This window comes from Rhinichthys klamathensis, unplaced genomic scaffold (assembly GCF_029890125.1).
Source record: "Rhinichthys klamathensis goyatoka isolate OS25496 unplaced genomic scaffold, OSU_Roscu_1.1 h1tg000155l_1, whole genome shotgun sequence".
NCBI lineage: Eukaryota > Metazoa > Chordata > Actinopteri > Cypriniformes > Leuciscidae > Rhinichthys > Rhinichthys klamathensis.
The window spans coordinates 267,017-277,727 of record NW_026606690.1 but is presented as its reverse complement, the minus strand read 5'-3'; the positions used below and the strand labels follow the sequence as shown (position 1 = coordinate 277,727).

The 10,711-nt window shown below is 44.9% G+C and overlaps 1 long non-coding RNA gene across 1 annotated transcript; it reads left to right on the top strand.

Annotated features, from left to right (window-relative positions):
• Positions 1-2,058: 2,058 nt before the first annotated feature.
• On the top strand, positions 2,059-2,777 carry LOC130090935 (uncharacterized). Its single transcript, XR_008807746.1, has 4 exons — positions 2,059-2,198; positions 2,387-2,448; positions 2,557-2,648; positions 2,734-2,777. It is a non-coding gene; the product is annotated as an uncharacterized LOC130090935 (long non-coding RNA).
• The last annotated feature ends 7,934 nt before the right edge of the window (positions 2,778-10,711 follow it).

Here is a 10,711-nt window from a genome sequence, read left to right as displayed (position 1 = left end):
GCGCAAAAGACGTGATATGTGAACGGCCCCTTGGTGAGTTACCTCCAACCAGGAGACTCCCTTGACATCGCTCCTGTGCACGGCACCTTCTCAGTAATCAGGGGCGCCATTGCCAATAATTGAATTGAAATGATAGAAAATAGAAAACCTTAGTGGCGCAGAGGATTTTTTTTAACTGCTCGTGCCGCCCCCCATGTGACATGAAAAAATGCTCGGTTCGCCTGTGCCTAAAACCGCTACTGGTCCAGCTGCATCATATTTATTCACAAAATTAAATAGATACACTTGCAACGCGTCATACCGAGGCCGTGGTTTGAGTGAAAAAGTAGCCTACTTCCGAAACCAAAGAAGCTGCAAGAAAAGGGGGCGTTTTGAGGTTTGAAATTCACCACAGATGTGGTGACGTAATGGAGGTGCAACCAATTGCTTCAAGTGCGCGAAAAATACTTTAAAATGACAGCATTCTTTCCGGAAGCACATAGATATGGCGTCGTTTTTTTCTTTTTTGGGGGGTCGAGGTTTGGAAACAGTTTTCTTTTATTCGCCTTATTTTCCACGACAACAAGGGTGACGCCATTGCGTTCGTTTTGTCATCTTACTTCCTGCTGAGAAGGACTTCAACTTCCGGCTGAGAGGGATCTGCGCGAGACCTGAGACGAACGGTAAAATATGTCAAGTATTATATGCTCAGTTAGGGGCTGCCATAACAATTGGATTAAGAGGAGAGAACAATTGAACCAACGGTGTTACGGACATAATGTGAAGCGGTCAGAGTGGTGTTGTGGTGCACTTTACGATTTACACCCACCACCTAAAGACGAGGAGCACCTGAGGCAATGGCGGAAGGCGCTAAACTTGAAGTGCCCACCCAAGCGCCCTTATGTGTGTTCGTACCATTTCATGGACGGGAAGCCGACTGACGAACACCCTTACCGCCAGAAATGGCTCGGCTACGATGTTCCGATAAAGAAGTCACGCCGGGTGTTGAACAGGTTGTCAGATTCAGGTAAGCTAACTTGCCTAACTGTTAGCTGTGTGATTGTTAGCCTAGCTTTAGATTCGTGAAGTCCGATCTATGAATACATTTAAGATCAGTAACGAGCCATTAACAAAATACAATGAATCTTGCATGATTACCATTGCCCACCTATATATGTATGTAATTTATTTTACTTTGTGATATGGACCTAAGGGTCTGAAATAAAGAATGAATGAATGAATATTCACGATAGTACAAGATAGTATGGTACATTACAGTCTTACAATAGCTCACATTATTCCCGTAAGTTTCAGAGATTGCCGATGCTAGCAGGCCAGCTAGCTACATCTCTCATTCAGATATTGATATTGACCTACGTAGAGTTAGGAGATTGGGTATACTGCCGTTTTTAGTGTATCTTTCTCACACACTGTTCTGTGTAACTATGGGTGCCATCATAAATTAATTCTCATGATCTATTTTAAGTACTAATGTAAAAATGTTTATGGTTATATTATTTCCATAGATGCATCGATGAGAGTCAGTGATGCAGTGGACAACTGTGAGGATGATCACAGCCACATGCCCCAGACCTGTGATGCAGAAACACAATGGGAGGATCCATCTGTCTCTGACCACAACTATGCTTCAATATCTCAACTCAACCTGAAGCCACCTACATCTGAAATGGGAACACAATGCGTTGAGCCAGTGCTATAGTACATAACTCTGCTGAGAAACGACCACCTTTGTCAGCTCTACACAGGGTTGGCATTGGATGCATTCCATTCAGTTGCTGAGCACCTTACCAATGCATACACCAACAGCTTTCAGCTACACACTTGGGATCAGCTCCTGATGACTCTGATGAAGCTGCATCTTAATTTGTTGCGTGTAGATAGAAGGAACCTGAGCTTTTCTACTCCACTGAATAGAGGCGCTCAAGCCCAGTCAGTGTGAATGACATGATGAAGCAGCTGATCTCCGTCCAGAATGCCATGTCTCGTCAGCTTACTACTTTGATGGCTGTGCAAAGTAGTAAGCTGACGAGACATGGCATTCTGGACGGAGATCAGCTGCACAGACTGCTCTTCTCCGAGAGGCTCTCCAGCGTCTTGATGCTCTTGAGCGAAAGTATGAGCAGCACAGACTAACGTTACACGAAGAACCTTACAACGCTTCGAAAAGAATGAAAAGGGCACCTGATGTGAGCATTGCGGTAAGTCCAGTTATTGTTCTATAACGTGGCTGTAAACCATAGTTCGCTTACAATTAGCCTGATATGTGTATCGTCTCTTGCGGTTACTGTGATGGCCAGCTTATTCGAACTGAAAATTCAGTTTTGTGTTCTTGCAGTCTTGCAGATTGTGAATCCATTTAATTGCTTTTTAATTTCAAACTTTACAGGAATCTGTAAGGCGCCTCCATAATTCAGAGAACAACCCACACAAATACGATCCACAAACCGGGTAAGACTGCTTCTTATATGCTATAAATGTTAGTTTAATCTACTACTATATGGATTTGAAATGCCAAAACTGAATTTCATTAATGATACCTGCAACTTTTCCCCCCAGAATAAATTCATCACATAACGTGGCTGTGACCACTTACCTCTTCGAAGAATTAAGGACAACTTTTACAGACGTTGAACAAGAATTTGTAAAAGGTAATCTTAAAGATGTTGCAATCATTTTAATGTCCTCTGTTTTACTTATTTTTATTGCCATTACATTTATTTATGATATATTTAGCAGGTTGCAAGATGTATTTTGAGACTTTGCGGAGGAAGTATTCTAACTATGAAGAACATTGCGAAGAAACGTCAAAGAAAGAGACGGGTAAGTTAAGAAACTGGTTAAGCAGTTTTTTTCTCTCTCTTCAGAATGTAACTATCCTCCTCTCTGTGTTTTAGTGGTTAAGTTACTGTCATGTTTTGCAGTTGCTGGAGACCAGGTCCAGGGTTGTACAAACCAACACAGAAAGGGAACTGTGGAAGGCCACAACAATAGAACTGATGTCTGATGAAGATGATGCTATTGTTGATGGAAGGCCAGTGTGGATGGTGAGGTCTTCACCAAACAGAACCACAGAGTTATCTGCTCTCTGCCAGGTACCACAAACCAAACTAGAGGCGGACCCACGCTACGTGTCACACCACCAGCGCATCATGGCAGTTTGAAAAATGTTCAAAACTCATAATAATAATAATAATACATTTTATTTATAATGCGCTTTTCTCAAACCCAAAGCGCATACAATGAAATAAACAAATACAGCAAGAGCAATAAAAACAATTAAGAAAAAGTAGCCTTGAACAAATGTGTCTTAATTAATCCTTTGAATTGTCCCAACGTTGGCGCACTTTTGATTGTAGAAGGAAGTAGGTTCCATAGCTTGGGGGCTCTGCAGGAAAAAGCTCTTTCCCCCATGGTCTTGAGCTTACACAAAGGCTGATGTAATAAGAGTGAATTTGCAGAGCGGAGAGAACGTGATGGAGTATAAGGGCTAATAAGATCACGTAGGTACGCTGGAGCGATCCCATGTAATGCCTTGTATGTTAGAATGAGAACTTTAAAATCAATTCTCACCTTTACTGGAAGCCAGTGCAACTGTGAAAGGACCGGTGTAATGTGCTCCCGAGGAGAGGTACGAGTGAGCACACGAGCAGCAGAGTTCTGTATATACTGTAGCCTGTTTAATGATTTTGCTGGAAGGCCAGAGAACAGGGCATTGCAATAGTCTAGCCTAGTTGTAATGAAGGCATGTATGAGCCTTTCTGTGTCTACAAAGGAGAGAAATGGTCTAAGTCGTGCAATATTTCTCAGATGGTAAAAAGCAGTTCTAGAGACCTGTTTTATGTGTGCTTCAAAACTCAGCTGTGAGTCAAAAATTACACCAAGATTCCGCACATGTGGAGTGGGAGTTACCCTGCTGGAGTCAACAAACAGACTAACCTGCTCAGCCTTACGAATAGACACCACTGTACCAATCAACATCAGTTCCGTTTTAGAGCCATTTAGCTTCAGAAAGTTGTTCTGCATCCATGTGCTGATCTCTGCTAGACAGCTATGCAAAGTTATTAATGAGCAATGTGCATCCGGATTTGTGGTGATGTAAATCTGTGTATCATCCGCATAACAGTGATACCCAAGGTCATATTTGCTGATGATCTGCCCAAGTGGAAGCATGTAAATATTAAATAAGATTGGACCTAGCACTGAACCTTGAGGAACTCCCTGTCGCACAGGCACGGTATCCGATTTGTACATGCCCAAGCTTACAAACTGTGCCCGATGCGCTAAGTAAGATTTAAACCAACTGAGTACAACTCCAGAAATACCCAGCCAATTTTCCATCCTATCCAGCAAGAGAGAATGACATAGAGTGTCAAAAGCAGCACTGAGGTCTAGCAAGACCAAAATACTGCATACACCAGAATCTGCTGCGATTAGAAGGTCATTTACGACCCTCACTAAGGCGGTCTCAGTGCTATGCCCTTTTCTGAACCCAGATTGAAAAGGTTCAAGAAGACTATTTTGTGCTAGATGATGATTTAGCTGAAAAGCCACAGCACGCTCCAGAACTTTGGCCAGGAATGGAAGGTTTGAAATAGGCCTAAAGTTAGACAAATCAGAGACATCACAACCAGGCTTCTTAGGGACTGGTGTAATGGCAGCTATTTTTAATTCTGGAGGGATGAATCCAGAACTCAATGATAAATTTAGAATAGAAAGCATATGAGGGCAAATTAATCCAAGGCAGTTTTTAATAACCGAGAAAGGAACCGGATCTAAAATACTGGTGGTTGAATTCATAGACTTAACTGTATTTGTAATGAAATCAACTCCAACCATGTCAAAGTTCGAAAAAGTAGTGATAGGGGGATGTAAAGGCAGTGTATCAACTAACTCAACTGTGGTGATGGCGGTAAGTGAACTGTATATATCATCAATTTTACCAGTGAAATAATGTAGAAAAGAATTACACTGGTCAACAGAGGAGTAAACAATGGGCTTAGTTGGTTTAAGAAGATTGTCAACAGTCTTAAATAGAGTTTTAGAATTAGTTGCAGCATTTCCAATGATGTTAGAATAGTAGTTTTTACGTGCAATGTTAAGAGCAGAGTGGTATTCAGACTGTTGTTGAATATAGCGAAGCCTATGCACCGTCAGGTCAGATTTCTTGCACTGCCGTTCTAATTGCCTTCCAGCAGCCTTCATCAAGCGCAGCTCTGGGGTATACCATGGACATGGTTTCCTAAATGTAACAACCCGTTCCCGCACAGGTGCAAACTCATCCAAAAGTGCAGATAGCATGGAATTATAGTGCTCCACGGAGTTAGTGATAGGAAGCCCAGAGAGAGAGGTAGAAAATAACGTGAAATCTTTGTTCTTGAGGTTACGAAATTTTATAGTGCGTTTAGAAGTGGCTTGTGAAGATATGACATTCATATCAAAAGTAATGAGTCTATGGTCACTTATACTCATGTCTATGCCATTCAGAGATCTAATGTCAACACCAGCAGAGCAAACTACATCCAATGTATGGCCTAGCTTGTGGGTCGGAAAAGTGACATGTTGTGTGAAATCAAAGCCATCCAAAATGTCCATGAAAGAAGCAGTTTTTCCACAGTTAGGATCATCAATATGAAGATTGACATCACCAGTCAGCACCATAGCAGGACAGAGTGGACTAAGCAGTGTCAACAACTCAGTAAACTCAGAGAAAAATGCAGGATTAGGTTTTGGTGGACGGTAAATGAGCAGCATAAGAACAGGTGAAACTCCATTGATTTTACAAACCAGACATTCAAATGATGAAACACTAGGTGCATCAATTACATTAACTGAGACGTTAGGTCCAAATATCACAGCCAGGCCACCACCTTTACCACAAGCACGAGGCGCATCAATGTATTTATATCCAGATGGGGCACACATATTCAGATTAAGATAGTCATTTTCTTTGTGCCATGTTTCGCTAAGACACAGAATGTCAATTTTCCTATCTAAAATGGCATCGGCGATAAGTGCCGTTTTGTTGTTTATCGACCTTGTGTTTAAATGGGCAATTCGCATATTTCTGCAGAGCACATTCGCCACAGTGTTTTGGGATCAGTCATATTTCCACAAAAAAAAAAGAAATATATATATATATATATTACCGTTCAAAAGTTTGGGGTCAGTAAGATTTTTTTTGTGTGTTTGGTAAAGAAATTGACAGTAAAGACATTTATAATGTTACAAAAGATTGTATTTCAAATAAATGAAATATAACTTTCTATTCATCAATTAATCCTGAAAAGTCCACAACTGTTTTCAACTTTAATCATAAATGTTTCTTGAGCATCAGATCCTCATATTAGAGTGATTTCTGAAGGATCATGTGACACTGAAGACTGGAGTAATGATGCTGAACATACAGCTTTGATCACAGGAATAAAATATATACAAATAGAAAAGTTATTTTAAATTGTCATAATATTTAACAATATTACTCTTCTTCTTTTGTATTTTTAATAAAAAAAATGCAGCCTTGGTGAGCATAAGAGACTTTTAAAAACATTAAAAATCTTACTGATCCCAAACTTATAAACGGTAGTGTACACCTTGAATATTTACATATATTTTATGTACACTTTAATTTCTATATTTCTTATTTATTGTTCTCGTTTTATTTTGTATATTTGTTCCTTTTTTGATGTCCACGGTGCTTATCTCCATTTTGTTTACTTATTTATTTTTCCCCATTCATTTTAATGTATGTTTATAATGCTCTCTGGAATGTTCTTTTTTTTTTTCTTTTTTTTTTTCTTATACATTTATTGTTCTCATTTTATATTGTTTACTTTGTATATATATATATTTTTAGATGTTCCTTTTTATATACACTGTGTACTTTATTTCTTTACATCTCTGTCCTTTAAACAAATTGTTAACTTTTTTTTCTTTCAATTCTTTTACCCCATCATTTTAATGCATGTTTATAATTTTCTTTGGAATGTCCATGATATATTTTTTCCTCCTTTGAGATGGCGTTGTTGCTTCATAAACTTTTATTTTTATTTTATTTTTACTTTTTATCCCTTTTATACAATTTTTTCTTGTTTTTGTTCCCCCATTCCTTTTTTTTTTTTTTGCTGACATATTTTTGTTGAATTTTACAACACATTTAACATAAGAACATAACATACACTTAATACAAACATAACTTACTCAAATCCCTCCCCCTCCACAATAACCCTGGCAGTCATAAAAAGTAAAAAGTAAAAATAAATAATAAATAAAAGAAAATAATAATAATAAAATTCCTTAAACATACAGTGCTATATATCACAGACACTCCCATTCAGCATTATATACTACAACTTCACAAATCTATAGCATTTTCAATATCTCCTTCTTTAACAAATCTCAAGAACATCTCCCAAATTTCATAAAATTCAGAAGACTTCCCCTTGATCACATATGTAAGCTTCTCAAGGGCCAAACTGGATATCAAGTTCCCTTTCGTTGTCACTCCGAGTTCCGTCGGATGACGACGAATGGGGGTTTCGCTTAGAAAGCCTATCGACTTCGAGTATACAAAACGAGCCAATGGCAAACAAATGCCATGGGTCTGCGGAATTTGCATGGCGCAACTCCGCCCCACCTCGTGGGGATAAAAGGAGAAAGCCGGCAATATGCAGATATGTTTTTGCTTCGGAGCCAAGATGTTCTCTTCACTCCTGCAGTCTATTCTCTGACTATCTTCGAGAATCTTCAAGACGAGCAGCTTCCAGTCGGTGTTGGTGTGATGGCGTGTTCCAGCGAGTTTCACATTCCTGCCTGCTGATCTGAACAGCTGTGTGCTTCTCCCTGGGCGCTTCAGCACTGCTGCAAGCTTTTCTCACACAAAAAGAGCGTGCATGCGGCGCGTCTTTTTAAAGATGGTCTGCCCGTGCATTTCTGAGTGCGGTAGCCTGATAGATTCAGCTGATGGGCACGAGCGCTGTTTTTGACGTGTTTGGGCTTCGATCACTTTCGAGCAGCGTTCGCGGATGCGTCACGTTCTCTAAGGGGAACATGACCATCGCAATGACGGTCAAGACTCAATGAGCTCAACTGAGTGAGAGTCCCCTCATCCACACCCCGATCTATTTTCTCCACGTGAGAGAATACTTTGGCTGGTGGCCAGGGTGACCTGAGATGGCTGGTGTGGAACTAAACCGCCGATTAATATCCGTGGTCCACACCCCTCTCCTTAACATTGCAACCCGCGCGGTTCTGAATGAGTTAGCTGGTCAGAGCCACGTCCAGTGGACGCCGGCGGGCCGGCATCTCATTCAGTTCCCCGGCTGATGAAATCATGTCTATCGCTGCGTCACAAGGTGAGCTGGAGTCCTTTGGAAGTGAGGGCTCGTCTATGTTGCCACTCTCGGGTGTGCAACATAGCGAGTCTGATCCAGAGTTGACAGCTATGCTTCCCGGGCCGCCGCGAGTATCGGGCATGTGTGGATTACTCTGCCATGTCTCGAGCACTCAAGGCTGATGATTGGTTTTGGGGAGGCGAACCCAAAATCCTTTCTACCCGGATGTGCATGAAGAGGTTATGAGATCGTGAGAGTCTCCTTTGACTTCGCGACTGCTCAGCAGCCTCTTCCACCTTCTCTGCCCTCGAGAGGCCGCGGCCATGGGTACACTGGGGTTCCCCCCGTGGAGTGTTCTGTGGCAGCACGTCTGTGCCCCCACAGCGCCTCCACCTGGCGTGGCGACCCTAAGCACCCCTCCAATGCCTGTAGGTTTTTTGTCTACTCCGGTGGCAAAGACCTATAGAGCAGCGGACAGGCTGCCGTCTCACTGCATGTTATTGCCATCCTTCGGGGTGCTCAATGACATGCACGAGGGTAGGGCTGATTCAGGGCTCATCTAAGAGACTGCCTGCCGCCACCGACCTCGCTCTACGAGTGACGAAGGTGACCGCACGCTCCCTGGGTCAGGTAATGTCCACTTGTGTGGTCAGACATTTCTGGGTTAACCTGGTTGATATGCGCGAGGCTGAGCGAACCCGCTTCCTCAACTCCCCCATATCCCAGGCTGGCCCTTCGGCGGCGCGGCCGAGGACTCTGCCCAACAGTTCTCGGCCGCCCAGAAGCAGACTGAGGCTACCAAACACGTTCTGACCCCGCGGCCAGCTGCTGCCGCCGGCTCAGTCAGCTTGCCGCCGAACGCGCCCTCCTGCGACTTTCGCCCCCTCCCGCCCGGCCCCAGCAGCTCCGGGCCGCGCCGTGGAGGTGGTCGCAGGAAAGCGCCCCAGCCCGTACCAGCCCCGCAGCCTGCCAAATGCCGGGCAAAGCGGCGCTCCCGTTACGGGCAGCTCAGAGATGGGTTGCAGTTCTCCAGGAGGTGGTTGCAGGGCCACTCCTTTCCCCGGTGGAGGGCCGGGGGAGAACCTCTTTTTCCAGAGAGCTGACTTCCCATCTCTAAGCACACAGAGTTCTCGGACGACACGGTGCGCCGCCCCCAGGCCGTGCACCCCTCGTCCTCCTTTGTCCCAGAGCCGGATGACAGTGTGCGCCGTCCCCGGACCGTGCCGCTCTCATCCTCCTCTGTCGCCAGACCCCTGGCAGAGCAGACCCCCGTGGAACGTTCGTCCTTCCCTGGTCTCCTCTGTCAGGACTCTGCGGTCTATGACTGTACCCTCACACCGGGCCGCTATGCCGTCGCTGCTCCACCGACGGGAAGTCTGTGGTTCACGTGACCCCGCTGGTACAGTCCTTGGGAGCCTGGCTAGAGCTTCCCAACCTGTCCCGCTGGGTCGCACGAACGATCAGGCTCGGCTACGCGATTCAGTTCGCGCGGTCTCCTCCCCGCTTCAGGGGAGTCCGCTCCACTATGGTCGGTGGCAATGCCCCTATCATGAGAGCGGAGGTTACCACCCTGCTGGCGAAGGGTGCGATCGAGACTGTCCCTCCAGCCGAAATGAGGACCGGCTTCTACAGCCCGTACTTCATTGTCCCGAAGAAAACCGGTGGGTTACGGCCAATCCTGGACCTGCGCGTTCTGAACCGCTCCCTTCACAGGCTGCCGTTCAAGATGCTCACCGCCAAACGCGTTTTCGAATGTGTGCGGCACCAGGATTGGTTTGCAGCGATCGACCTGAAGGACGCCTACTTTCATGTCTCCATTCTCCCTCGACACAGACCGTTCCTGCGGTTTGCTTTCGAGGGGCAGGCATATCAGTACGCAGTTCTCCCATTCGGGCTAGCCCTGTCTCCTCGCGTCTTTACGAAGGTCGTCGAGGCAGCCCTTGTTCCCCTCCGGGAACACGGGGTTCGCATTCTGAATTACCTCGACGACTAGCTCACTCTCGAGATCAGCTTTGCGAACACAGGGACTTGGTGCTCCGCCATGTAGCCCGTCTGGGCCTTCGGGTCAACTGGGAGAAGAGCAAACTTTGCCCCGTGCAGAGGATCTCTTTTCTCGGTATGGAGATTGACTTGGTCGCCATGTCCGCGCAGCTTACGAGTGAACGCACGCAGTCACTGCTGACTTGCCTGAAACAGTTCGAGGGCAAGAGTGCGGTTCCACTGAAACTTTTTCAGAGGCTCCTGGGGCATATGGCATCTGCAGCCGCGGCAACGCCGCTCGGATTGCTTCATATGGGACCGCTTCAGCTCTGGCTTCGCGACCGAGTCCCGAGGTGGGCATGGCAACACGGCACCCTCCGAGTACCAGTTACTCCGACCTG